Source organism: Cebus imitator, unplaced genomic scaffold, assembly GCF_001604975.1.
Source record: "Cebus imitator isolate Cc_AM_T3 unplaced genomic scaffold, Cebus_imitator-1.0 Scaffold143, whole genome shotgun sequence".
NCBI lineage: Eukaryota > Metazoa > Chordata > Mammalia > Primates > Cebidae > Cebus > Cebus imitator.
Window position 1 is genome coordinate 3171220 of NW_016107458.1, and position 12558 is coordinate 3183777.

General features: G+C 37.5%; 1 protein-coding gene across 2 annotated transcripts in view; it reads left to right on the forward strand.

Annotated features, from left to right (window-relative positions):
* ACYP2 (acylphosphatase 2) overlaps window positions 1-12558 on the forward strand; it is a 192378-nt gene that overhangs the window by 122220 nt on the left and 57600 nt on the right. The window lies entirely within an intron of this gene.

A 12558-nucleotide genomic window follows, 5' to 3' on the forward strand; every position in this document is an offset into this window, starting at 1 on the left:
ATGCCCACACCCACGCAATGTGTAGTCGTCATAGCTGCTCAGAAGGAATCTGTAGTGTAGGTCAGAGCTACTTAACTACAGAAAGTCTTGAGTCTGCTAATAATGTTTTTACCTCACTGGCACAGAGTATTTTTGCCAGATTGCCTAAAGTCAGCATGCCTTCCTGATGGTAATGGACTGTTCTGCTTTTCCAGGAATGTCTCAAAGGGATCCTGCCTAAAAGAAAAGAGGCCATACTGTGATATTTCACTGCGTATAAAGAGACCAAGAATGGCCTCTGTCTTGTTCTTTTAGTCAGCTTCAAACAAACTTAGGTGGCTTAAAAACAGAAATGGAACTGATGAAGTCCTCAACCTAGAGCCTCCTCGCACTGCCCATGTATTTTCTAGTCTGGAATGAAGCTAATAATCTCAAGAACTGCTTCCTAGAAAGGTTAAGGAGAAAAGCATGCCCCATCCCACTTCTCCTCCTATTTCCCACTCTTGAAATAGCATTGTTAGCATCTGATGTGAGCCAGAGGAGTATTTGAGGCTGTGCCATATGTCCCTGTTAGAAACACTGAGCTTATAATGACTAAGAAACTCCATGGGGTTGTCTAAACCACCAAGGTTATAAAGGGCACAGCATTATCACAGCTGAACTAAAATTTAATATGATTGTCTTTACCACCCATGGTGACCTAAGAAGCTGGTATGGCAGACAAACTCTAAATAGAGGACTCAGTTGTGGCTCACCAAGAAGCTAAATATGCTGTTTTCATGGGAGAATAGAGAAGAAGAAACTGGTAAATATTTCCAAATGGCATGGGTTTACATATGAATCTATTCATTTCTTTATTTTAAAAAATCTTCTGAGAAGTACTTTAAAAGTAATCCCTAAATTTAAAGTATTTATAATAAAAATTATACATATTCTCAGTTAAAATTAGAGCATTATCCAGAAGGAATTGTGACTCCATGGTCCAGGGGCTTAGAGTTATGTCATTAGGGGTGGGAATTTCTTCTCAGAACGAAGTTAGAGGTGTAATTCTCCTTATGTGACCAAGCAGATGTTTGAGAAAGATCTGGAATTATTGTAATGAAGGTGTGTAGCAGTGAGAATGCCCATAGAGTCTGTAGCTTACAGCGGGGTGGGTGTCACCGTGATCTTAGTATTGGATTTTTAGAAACTAAATTTAGGTGAGGAACGAAGTCACAATCCCCTAAAAAGGGAATAATGAATAAATTCGTTACCAGTTTGTAACTTTAGAGTAGAAAACAGACCTCATGCAGGAATCAGTCTGCATGTGTGGTGAAGCCTTCTTGGTGAGCAGACAAACAAAAAAGAAAATTCACTTTTTCCAAAAAATAGCACATCAGACTTTCATAGCCTGGAGAACTCATTCTTCTCTACTTTAGAAATGTTTCTTTTTCTAATAACTGGAAAGGGCTGTCTCTAATCAGAGCTCCTGTACCACCCCTGAAGACATCAACACTTGGTCATTTTCCAACTTTTAGTTTTCCCATTTTATTGGTCCTCAGAACTTTGTCCCTGTCTCATCATACCTGTGACAAGTTAAATTCCTAAGACTGAGGCTCATATTACAAAGGATGCAGTTTAGATGAGCAACTCCCTGGTGAGATGAGTGGCTGTCTGGCAAACGGGGCAGGAAACAGAGAGAATTAAGAGTCAGGAAACTTGGGGCCTATACCTAGGGTGCCTATTACCGAACATTCTGACCCAGACGGTTTTTCTTGCTTCAGTGGCTTAAGTTGCAAAATAAGGTCGCTTTTACTTCTGACACATAATCAAGATCTTGTACTTTAGTAATTTTAGAAAGAAGACATTTAGGCCGAGGAGATGAATCTCTGTTCTCATTGAGGTAATGAGACTTTGTACCATTTTATTTTTCTTGGTGAAGTCTTTGCTTATAATGTGGCAGCCTTTATTTGTACTCCTTTCTTCTTCCTTTGGCTGGCTGGCAAGCAAGTGCCACTGACATGGCCCAAAGAGCCTCGGAGCAAGGAGTGCCAGTGTAGAGCACCCCCGCTCCCTTCCCAAATGCCTGTGAATGACAAGGCAGGAAAAACATTTTTTAATTAAGTCAAATCAATTATTACAAGTTGAATTCATCTCTAATTTAGGGATATCATGGGAAACTATAACATATGCCAACTGACCCTTCTCCAGATTTCCATGGAAATAGCAATGTTATAACACAGTGTGTTCTTGGACTGTTCTAAAAATTCCAGCTGGTTTAAGTATGAGACTGAACCTAAAAATGAAGCCTTCTACCAACAACAAGTATGTTGAAGTATGCGCTCAGGTGCTCAGGAGGTATGGGCTTAGCTTGAAAAAATTCAACGCATGATACCCTGGGCTTTCCCTCAAATCTCTTTAATTAAGACCTCTGATACTGTTGTGTTGTTTCTATCTGAAGTCAAATAGGAATTGCAGAAAGTTTTGTATTTTTTTTCTCCTCTATGAGTTAGACATTCGACGATGCTGGGAGAATTGAAGGTAGTCGTATCTTTCTCTTCAATGATGTAATAAAGTGTTGCAAGGGATAAACCATATTTCAGTTGTACCAGATTTATTTACCAAATGTGATGCCATTAAGAGTATGAAAATATTTCAGCTTAGGCCGGGCACAGTGGCTCACACCTGTAATCCCAGCACTTTGGGAGTCTGAGGCAGGCAGATCACCTGAGGTCAGGAGTTGGAGACCACTCTGGACAACATGGCAAAACCCCATCTCTACTAAAAATATAAAAATTAGCCGGGAGTGGTTGGCAGGTGCCTGTGATCCCAGCTACTCAGGAGACTGAGGAGGGAAAATTGCATGAACCCAGAAGGCAAAGGTTGCAGTGAGCCAAGATCACGCCACTGCACTCAGCCTGGGCAACAGAGCAAGACTCTTGTCTCCAAAAAAAGAAAAGAAAAGAAAATTCCAACTGAAATAATAGCATATGGGAAAATTAGCTGCGTATTTATAATACACCTAGTAAAAGTGCAGACACCATGGCTATATGCTTGATGAAAGTAATGGCAGGTTTGCCGTATTCCTAACATTTGAGTTAATCTGTTCAAACCAGGCACAGCATTACAGAAATGACATTCCAGCACAGTGACTACAGTCTGCAGCAATTGCAGTTTTGTCATCTGTACAACGTCAAACAACCAGTCTTGGTAGACAGAATATCCTTCGAGAACTGAGTAATCCTGAGATGACTTTGCTCATCACCGATGTCCTGTGACATCAACTGAAGGCTTATCTTGCCCATTTTTCCTTGTCATTGTGATTATTGGTTTCCTCCATTAAGATGGAAAACTGGATTAAATTTAGCAGAATGAATGTATACTTGATGTTTTAGGTAAAATATATACAGTCATATTCCATGTGATGACTTGATGTTTTAGGTAAAATATATAGTCATATGCCACATAATTCAACATTTTGATCAACAATAAACTGCATATATAACAGTGGTCCCATAAGATTAAAATTAATATTTTTACTGTACCTTTTCTATGTTTAGATACACAAATGCCATTGTATTACAGTTGCCTACATTATTCAGTAACATGCCACACTATACTCCTAGGTTTGTAGCCTAGGAGCAAATAGGCTATAGCACATATCCTCGGTGGGTAGGGAGCTATACCATCTAGATTTGTGTAAGTACACCCTATGATGCTCACACAACGATGTAATCACCTAACAATACATTTCTCAGAATGCATCCCTGTCATTAAATGATACATGACTATATGTATAATCTGAAGTTAGCACTTCAGAGTAGCAAACTCCTGAATCATTAATTTGCAGCCCCTTGGTATACATCTTTTCTTACCATTATAAGAATTTGCTTAGTATGATTTTATGGATTAAAGGGATTTAAAGTACTCTCCATATTAGGGAGATTAGGCTTTGTCTGTGATATGAGGTGACAATATTTTTTCCCCAGTTTGGCATTTTTCTTTTGAAAATTCTTTTTGTCATGGAGATTTAAACTTTTTTTCCAGTACAGTCATGCGTTTAATGATGGGGATACATTCTGAGAAATGCGTCATTAGGCAGTTTCTTTGTTGTGCAAATATCATAGGGTAGATTTACACAAATCTAGATGGTAGAGCCTATTACACACCTAGGATGTGTGGTGGAGTCTACTGCTCCTATTTTACAGACCTATATGGCATGTTATTGTACTTAATACTGTAAGCAGTGGCAACACAATGGCAAGTATTGTGTACCTAAAGACAGAAAGGCACAGTGAAAATATATTATAATCCTGTGGGACCATTGTCACATACATAGTCCGTCTTTTTTATTTTTTTTTGGGATGGAGTCTTGCTGTGTTGCCCAGACTGTGGTGTAGTGGCACAATCTCAGCTCACTGCAACCTCTGCCTCCTAGGTTCAAGTGATTCTTGTGTGTTGGCCTCCCAAGTAGCAGGGATTATAGGCGTGTGTCTGGCTAATTTTTTGTATTTTTTTTTTTTTTAGTAAAGATGGGGTTTGCCAGGCTTGTCTTGAACTCCTAGCCTCAAGTGATCCACCTGCCTCAGCCTTCCAAAATGCTGGAATTACTGGCAGGCCCATAGTCGATCATTGATGGAAGCATTGTTATGGTGTGTGTGTGACCATAGTTGTTGGTGCTGTTGTTGCTTTTAAATCCACAGCTGACCTGAAAGTCTTTTCCTGTATGTCTCCAGATTTTAAGTGACAGAAAGCCTTCACCACTGTGAGCTAATACAGTTTCCTTTGTTTTCTTCTAGTATTTTAATTATTTCATTTAAAAAATTTAAATATTTACTCTCCTTTAGAATTTACCTGGTATATAGTATGAGGCATGAATTCTACCTAATTTTGTTGCAAACACCTCACCAGTTTTCTCAAGACAATCTGAGTTGCTCATCTTTTCCTCACTAATTTGAGATAACTTATGTATTTATGTATTTATTTACTTAGAGATGGGGCCTCGCTCTGTCACCCAGGCTGGGGTGCAGTGGTGCAACCTTGGTTACTACAACCTTCGTCTCCTGGGTTCAAGCAGTTCTAGTGCCTCAGCCTCCTGAGTAGCTGGCCCTACAGGTGTGCACCACCATGCCCAGCTGATTTTTGTATTTTCAGTAGAGACAGGGTTTTACCATGCTGGCCAGGCTGTTTCTCAACTCCTGACCTCAAGGACTATCTGCCCACCTTGGACTCCCAAAGTGCTGGGATTACAGGCATGAGCCACTGTGCCTGGCTGAGATACCCTATTTATCATACACCAAATTCTGTATGCATTGGGATCTATTTGTAAATTTCCTATTCTGTTTTCTTGTCTATTCCTGTGTCAGGAATACACATTTAATTGTTTTAGCTTTATAATATTTTGTAATAAATGCTAGGAATTGCCCCCCTCATTTTATTCTCTTTTGGAGATTCCCTTGAAATCCTTATTTTTTTCTGTATTTTTTAATTTTTGAATTGACACATAATTGTACATATTAATGGAGTACATAGTGATGTTTCAATATATACAATGTATAATGATCAGATCAGGATAATTAGCATATCCATCATCTCAAACATTTATAATTTCTTTGTATTAGAAAAGTTCAATGCCCTCCCTTCTAGCTATTTGAAAGTATATAAACTATAGTCGCCCTGTAGTGCTGTAAAACACTAGAAGTTATTCTTCCTGTACAGCTATAACTTTGTGTCCTTTAACATATCTCACCATCTTCCCCTTCCTTTTATCTCCCTGTCCTCTAGTAATGTCTCTTCTACTTTTTACTTCTCTGCGATTGACCTTTTTTTTTCTTTTAGCTTATGCATATGAATGAGAATATGAGGTGTTTTAACTTTCTGTTCCTGGCTCATTTCACCTGACACAATGTTCTTTAGTCCCGTCCACCAGGGAATCACAGGATTTCATTCTTTTTTATGGCTGAATTATATTCCATTGTGTATATATACCACATTTTAAAAATTCATTTATCTATTGTTGGACACTTAGGTTGATTCCACATTTGAGCTATTGTGAATAGTGCTGCAGTAAACATGGGGGTGCAGATATCTCTTCAACATACTGACTTCCTTTCCTTTGGATTAATGCTGAGTAGCGGGATTGTTGGAACGTATGGCAGTTCTATTTGTAGTTTTTTGAGGGATCTCTATATTGTTCTCCATAGTGGTTTTGTTAGTTTACATTCCCACAAACAGTGTATAAGTGTTTCCTTTCCTCTGCATCCTTGTTTTATGTCATTTTGATAATAGCTATCCTAACTGGGGTAAGATGATATCTCATTGTGATTTTGATTTGCATTTCTTTCATGATTAGTGATGTTGAGCATTTTTTTCCATATATTTGTTGGCCAAATGTATGTCTCTTTTGAGAAATGTCTATTCAGATCATTTGCCCATTTTTTTAATCAGATTGTTGTTTTACTGTTCTGATGTTTGATTTCCTTGTATATTCTGGATATTAATCCCCTGTTAGATGAATAGTTTGCAAATATTTGCTCCCATTCTATAGGTTGCCTTTTCACTCTGTTGATTGTTTCTTATGCTCTGCAGAAGCTTTTCAGTTTGATACAATCTCATTTGTTTTTGCTTTTGTTGCCTCTGCTTTTGATGTCTTATTCATAAAATCTTCCCCCAGACTAATGTCCTGGAGCATTTTCTCTGTTTTTGTCTTAGAGTTTCATAGTTTTAGGTACTACATTTAGGCCTTCAATCCACTTGGGATTGATTTTTATGTAGAGTGAGAGGTGGGGGTCTAGTTTCATTCTTCTGCATGTGGCTAGTTTTCCCAGCACCATTTATTGAAAAGATTCTTTTCCCCAATTAATGCTCTTGTCAAAAATGTCAAAAATGGGTTGTCTGCAGATAAATGAATTTCTGGCTTTTCTATTCTGTTCCACTGATCTGTTATTTTTTAATATATACTTTAGAATTTGTCTCATTCTCCCCCCATCCCTACCCTTCTTCAATTTTTGGACTTGTTACTGTAAATATACTTAATCACTAAATTAGCTCTGGAGAACAACTTTATAAGGTTGAGTCTTCCTATCTAACTTGGTATGTCTTTCCCTTTGTACAAGTCTTTGTGTCTTCAGGAATGCTTTAAAATTGTATTAATAAATCTGGCACATTTCTAAGGCTTTTTCTTAAATATTTCATCTTTTGCTGTTGCTATTGTAAATAGTCTTCCCCATTTCATCTTCCAACTTTCTGTGTTTGTATATCTAAAATCTATTGATATATATAGTAATTCTGTATCCTGCTGCCTTACTAAGTTTTCTAATTGTTTACTTTTTCACTTGAATGTCATAAGTTTTCTATATTCATCACAAACTGTAGTTTTATGTTCTCTAAATTTTTATACCTCTAGTTTCTTTCTCTTAATAATTATGTTGTCCAATATCTAATGTCTACGATGTTAAGTAATGATAGTGACAAATGAGCATCCTTCTTTGTTCCTGACTTGAGTGGGAATACCTCCCGTGTTGTCCCAGTAAGCCTAATGGTTAGTTTGGCATCAAGGTATATTTTATCAAGTTAAGAAGGTATCCATTTATTTCTACCTTATTGACTTCAACATATTTCTTACATCATAAAGCCCAAGGGCTATGTACCTGCACCATGATAGGATAAAAACTCCTCTAAAAGGAAAGAAACTTAGGACCCTCTAGTTCATGTTCCTTCCATCAAGAGTAATAAATTCCAAGCACACGAAGGTTGTAACTACTCCCTGCCCCAATGCCCTAAAATTAGAAGACAAGCTGGAACACTGTCTCTTCGGTCTTATACCAGTGTTTACTGGGGTATGAAATAACACTATTTCTCTGTATTTCTCTTCCATTGTGCTCTCTCCTTGAGATTTTCCCATTTTATCCTTCTCTTTCCATCCCATTTCTTGGACTTCACATGTGTTGCTTGGCTGTGCATTCTTCCTTCAGCCTGCCATTGCTGACGAGCCAAGTGTATCATACGAGATTTCTAGACAGTGACATAATCCCTTCCCCACCCAAAAAGACTCTTTGCTATTAGCTCTTTCTGGACAAAGTACATTGTCTACCAAATGCTGCTGGTTACATCTGGAATTAAGGCAGAAAGCTTATTGGAGCCACTGAACACCTCAAAATATACTTCAGTTTTGACAGTGCCTTTAGCAAGGTGATTGATTTTAGCCAACAGTGAATGTATCATAGGCACTATTGTATCTTATATTCATTTATAGGTGGTATTCAGATTTCAAAAGAAATTGCCATAATATTTACAAAATTTAAATGAAAAACAATTACATATTAGTACTCTACTTCTGATTTTAGATTCACCTGTGTCATAACTTTCATTAATTAACATCAAAATTAGTAAATGTTTCATATGCTAAGAAAAACTGAATGAAAATGGAACAAATCTAAGCCAGTTATTATTTTCATAATGTTATACTGTGAAGCAAAAGATAGTATCTCTGTCCATATGTACTTATCAGACTCGAGTCAGATAGACTTGGGTTAGAATTCTGGATTTACCACCACCTGGCTGGGTGACTGGACACAAGTAACATATTCTCAACTGAGTCTCACATTCCTCATCTGAAGAATGGAGACGGAAGTACTTTGTACTTGAGAATTAAGAATGCATACAAAGTGCTTAGCCAGTGGTTACCATGCCCTAAGACTGTAATAAATGATAGCTATTATTATAGCCTATCATTAATGGCTATAATACAGCCTGTTGTTTTTCTTTAACTTATATGAACTTAGATGTTAAAGAATAAATGTTGCAGTTTGATTCAATGTGGGTCTATAATTGCAAACCAACTCATCTATCCACACAGCCTTCTTTCTTAGATTTAGAACTAATGTACTGAGAAGGATTTGACTGAAGTTCTACTCTGGCTTTTCCTAGAAATTATTTGGGCAACCATGTCAATTAACACTTATCTAGAACCTCAAGGTTAAAAGTATGTTATTATTTGATTAGGTTTTCATTAGCCAATTATTTATTGACCATATGATAGGTGGAATAGAAAAGTATCACAAAAGACTAGTATGATTCCAAATCTATGCATTTAGAACTAAAAACAGATCGGCATCTTTTATTTACATGCTCATCAAGTAATTTTCAAGAATCCATTTTGTGCTAAATATAATACGGTACCCTAGGGATACATCATAGATGAAAAAATAGCCCCCTACTCTGAAGAGACTTACAGTCTAGTATGGTGTCTAGAATGGAACTTAGAAGCCACTTATAAGAATCCTTCCCTAACCTTTAGGTAGGGAAAATGTCCCTCTTATGTGGTCTCATAGCTCCCATGCGTACACTTGTTTGGTATTTGTCACACTGTACATTGTCTCCTATGCTAGACTGTAGGTTGCTTGAGAACAGGGACTATGTCTTACTCATCACAGAAAGGAAGATAACTGAAACACAATTTTGGCCCATGAAGAACTTAAAATTGAGTGACAAATATAAACTACTAACATATGTAAATAAGTTCAATATACATTTGTATGAATTATAAATACTACACAGTATATGCTACAAGAGGTAGGAGGGTTTGGAAAGGTGATTTAGAGGATATGTCATTTGAGTTTAAAAGGAATGGTATGATTTCCATAGTTGAGGTGGGCAAGAGAATCCAAGGTTATGGAACATCATGAGCAAAGGCACAGAATTGGGATAGTACATGAGCTACTTTTAACAGTAAGGAGTTCCAAGTGAGTGGACTCTGGTAAGAATGTTAAGTAGGGGCTTGGTTGTAGCTGATCCTGAATGCAATACTGTAGTAGGGTGTTAGGATTTTCTTCTGCAGACAGTGGTGCATTGACAAGGATAGTGGAGGAAAAGGCACATGATTTGTCAATAATGAAATGATGGAAAAGAAACATAAGATTCAGGAAGGTGACTCCTCAGACTTCCGATAATGTAGACGAGATATTAAGGTGAAAATAGATATAGAAAGGGAACAATTCTGGAAACACTGTGCAAATGGATACGTCAAACCCTAATCTGGAATAAGGGAGATTCCAATTTAAGAGTCCTTATTTCAAAGGTGATGACAGAAGCTCTGGCTGTGGCATTGGTAGTCACTCAAAGAGTACAGAGAAGAAAAGCCACAGGGAGGTCACAGAACTTTGTGGAAAACTTACATTTAAGGGGTAGGTAAATCTTCAGATTTAGGAGAAATTCTGTTTCAAAACTGTTATTAAAAATACAAAAATGGTCCAGGCACAGTGGCTTATACCTATAATCCTAGCACTCTGAGGCCAAGGCAGGAGGATTGCCAGAGCCCAGAAGTGCAAGACCAGCATGCCCAACACAGTGAAACCTCATCACTACCAGGAAAAAAAAAATCAATTAACCAGGCATGGTGGCATGTGCCTGTAGTCCCAGCTACTAGGCTGACTGAGACAGATCACTTGAGCCCAGGAAAAATGAGCTGCAGTGAGCCATGATTGTACCACTGCACTCCAGCCTGGGCAACAGAAAAAGACCTTGTCTTTAAAAAAAAAAAAAAAGCCAGGAGCAGTAGCTCACACCTGTAATCCTAGCACTTTGGGAGGCCGAGGCGGGCAGATCAGTAGGGCAAGAGATCAAGACCAACCTGACCAACATGGTGAAACCCTATCTCTACTAAAAATACAAAAATTAGCTGGGCATGGTGACGTGCGCCTGTAGTCCCAGCTTCTCGGGAGACGACTGAGGCAGGAAAATCACTTGAACCCAGGAGGCGGAGGTTGCAGTGAGCCGAGATTAAAAAAAAAAAAAAAAAAAAAAAAAAAAGGAAAACTACGTAGTTAACGTCTGGTTTATGGCAGAACTCCCAACCCCTGACTTGTAGCTCAATGCACTATTTTATGCTCTAGATTTTAGTTTAATGCCAAATGTGAAAATATCACCTATCTTTTCCTTCCTCATCTATATCAGTAAACTAGATTAAATTTGAATTCTGGACCCCTTAAATAATATTCTATCTCATGCTTATAGCTACCAATAGCAAAGAGAAAACTGTGCCACTGGAAAACAGGGCAAGTCATCTATATGGATGGCACTTAAAATTATATGTGCTATGAATTGATATAAAAAGCCTAATTAAATATACCTTATGTTTCAAAAGCAGTAAGTTAATGTTATACATTATTGTCTTCATACTCTTTATGTAAAAGAAAAATACCTCATTTTGAATGGTATATTATCCCCAAAAACCTTGCTGTATACAGAAGTGGAAAGATTTTGCTCAAATAAGCCAAAGCAAACAATTTCATTATAGTTCTATAAAAGTTTTTGTTGGTACTTACACTCTCATTGTCTATAGCATGTGCCAAAGGTATGGTTTGATATTTTTAATCTCAATTTATCAAATGAAGTCTTTATACCTCAAAGAGGAAGGCCTGAAAAGAAATAAAACTTTGAAATATAGACCATCTTAAAAAGCAAGTATATGGTGGGGCCAGTCTTGTCTTCAGAATAGCATCATCCCTATTGTACAGAAAAAAATAATATATGGATTTTATTATATATTTGGCTGGAAGAACAAAGCTATAAAAATGAACCATCATGAGCTATTATTAACTGTTTACAACTAGAAAACTATGACAAAAAGGTCAGCTGACAAAATGAGTGGAGCACTGTAAATACTAAGAGTTGATGGCCCATGCCTAGACAATTCAGTGTTTCTATTCTTAGAAAATGTATTTTAGCCATTTGAATGTGGCTAGTAAATAATCCTATTATAATTCTCATATATCAATTCATGGTCTACCCAAAAAGATCTGCAGCAGACTTTTAAATTGGTCTTTTTCTGGCATAGAGGTTCCAAGAAAATAATATGGGATTTTCAGGTTTTTTTGTTTTGAATTTCTTTGCTTGCTTTGGTTTTTTCTTAAGCAAGAATATTTTATTAAGGTACAATATATGGAGAGAAGTATGTTTTCTAAACGTACAACTCAGTGAAGTTTCACAAATTGAATATACTTAATTATCCAGCACCCAGATCAAGGCCCAAAACATCACCAGCCCTTCAAAATCTACCATCTCATACTTCCTTCCAGTCAATAGGTACTTACCACCCCAAAGTTTATTGAGAGACAATTCTCCATGTGTCTCACGTTTCTGCATATCTTGTGAGCAAAGGCACTGACTCCATGTGTTCAGAATATTTTTCCAAGGATGTATACTCAACAGCCTTGGAAGACAGAGTGTCTCCAGAGCAAAGGGCTGATTTGCTTATAGCCTTGAAAAATTTAGATTATGTCCCTTAGAGAGCAAAGAATAGGTTTACTTACTATTCAGTGTTAATAGAGATGTCTCCCTTCAAAGCAAAAAGGACAGGCATGCTTACTGCCCATTTCAAATAAGATTCAGATTCCTTATGCTCCTATAGAGATCCTCTCCTGTAACAATGCACTGTGTGCAGGTGTCACTTGGCTTTCTTTATGTTGGCTTGTGGGAATTAGAGCTCAGGGAACCAGTGCAAATACTGCGACTCTGATTATTGAGTTATAAGGTCCTTTGTCTCTGACGTAGCATGTAAGGCTAACTTGTGAAGCTTGCAAGGAGGGTAAATCTCAGAAC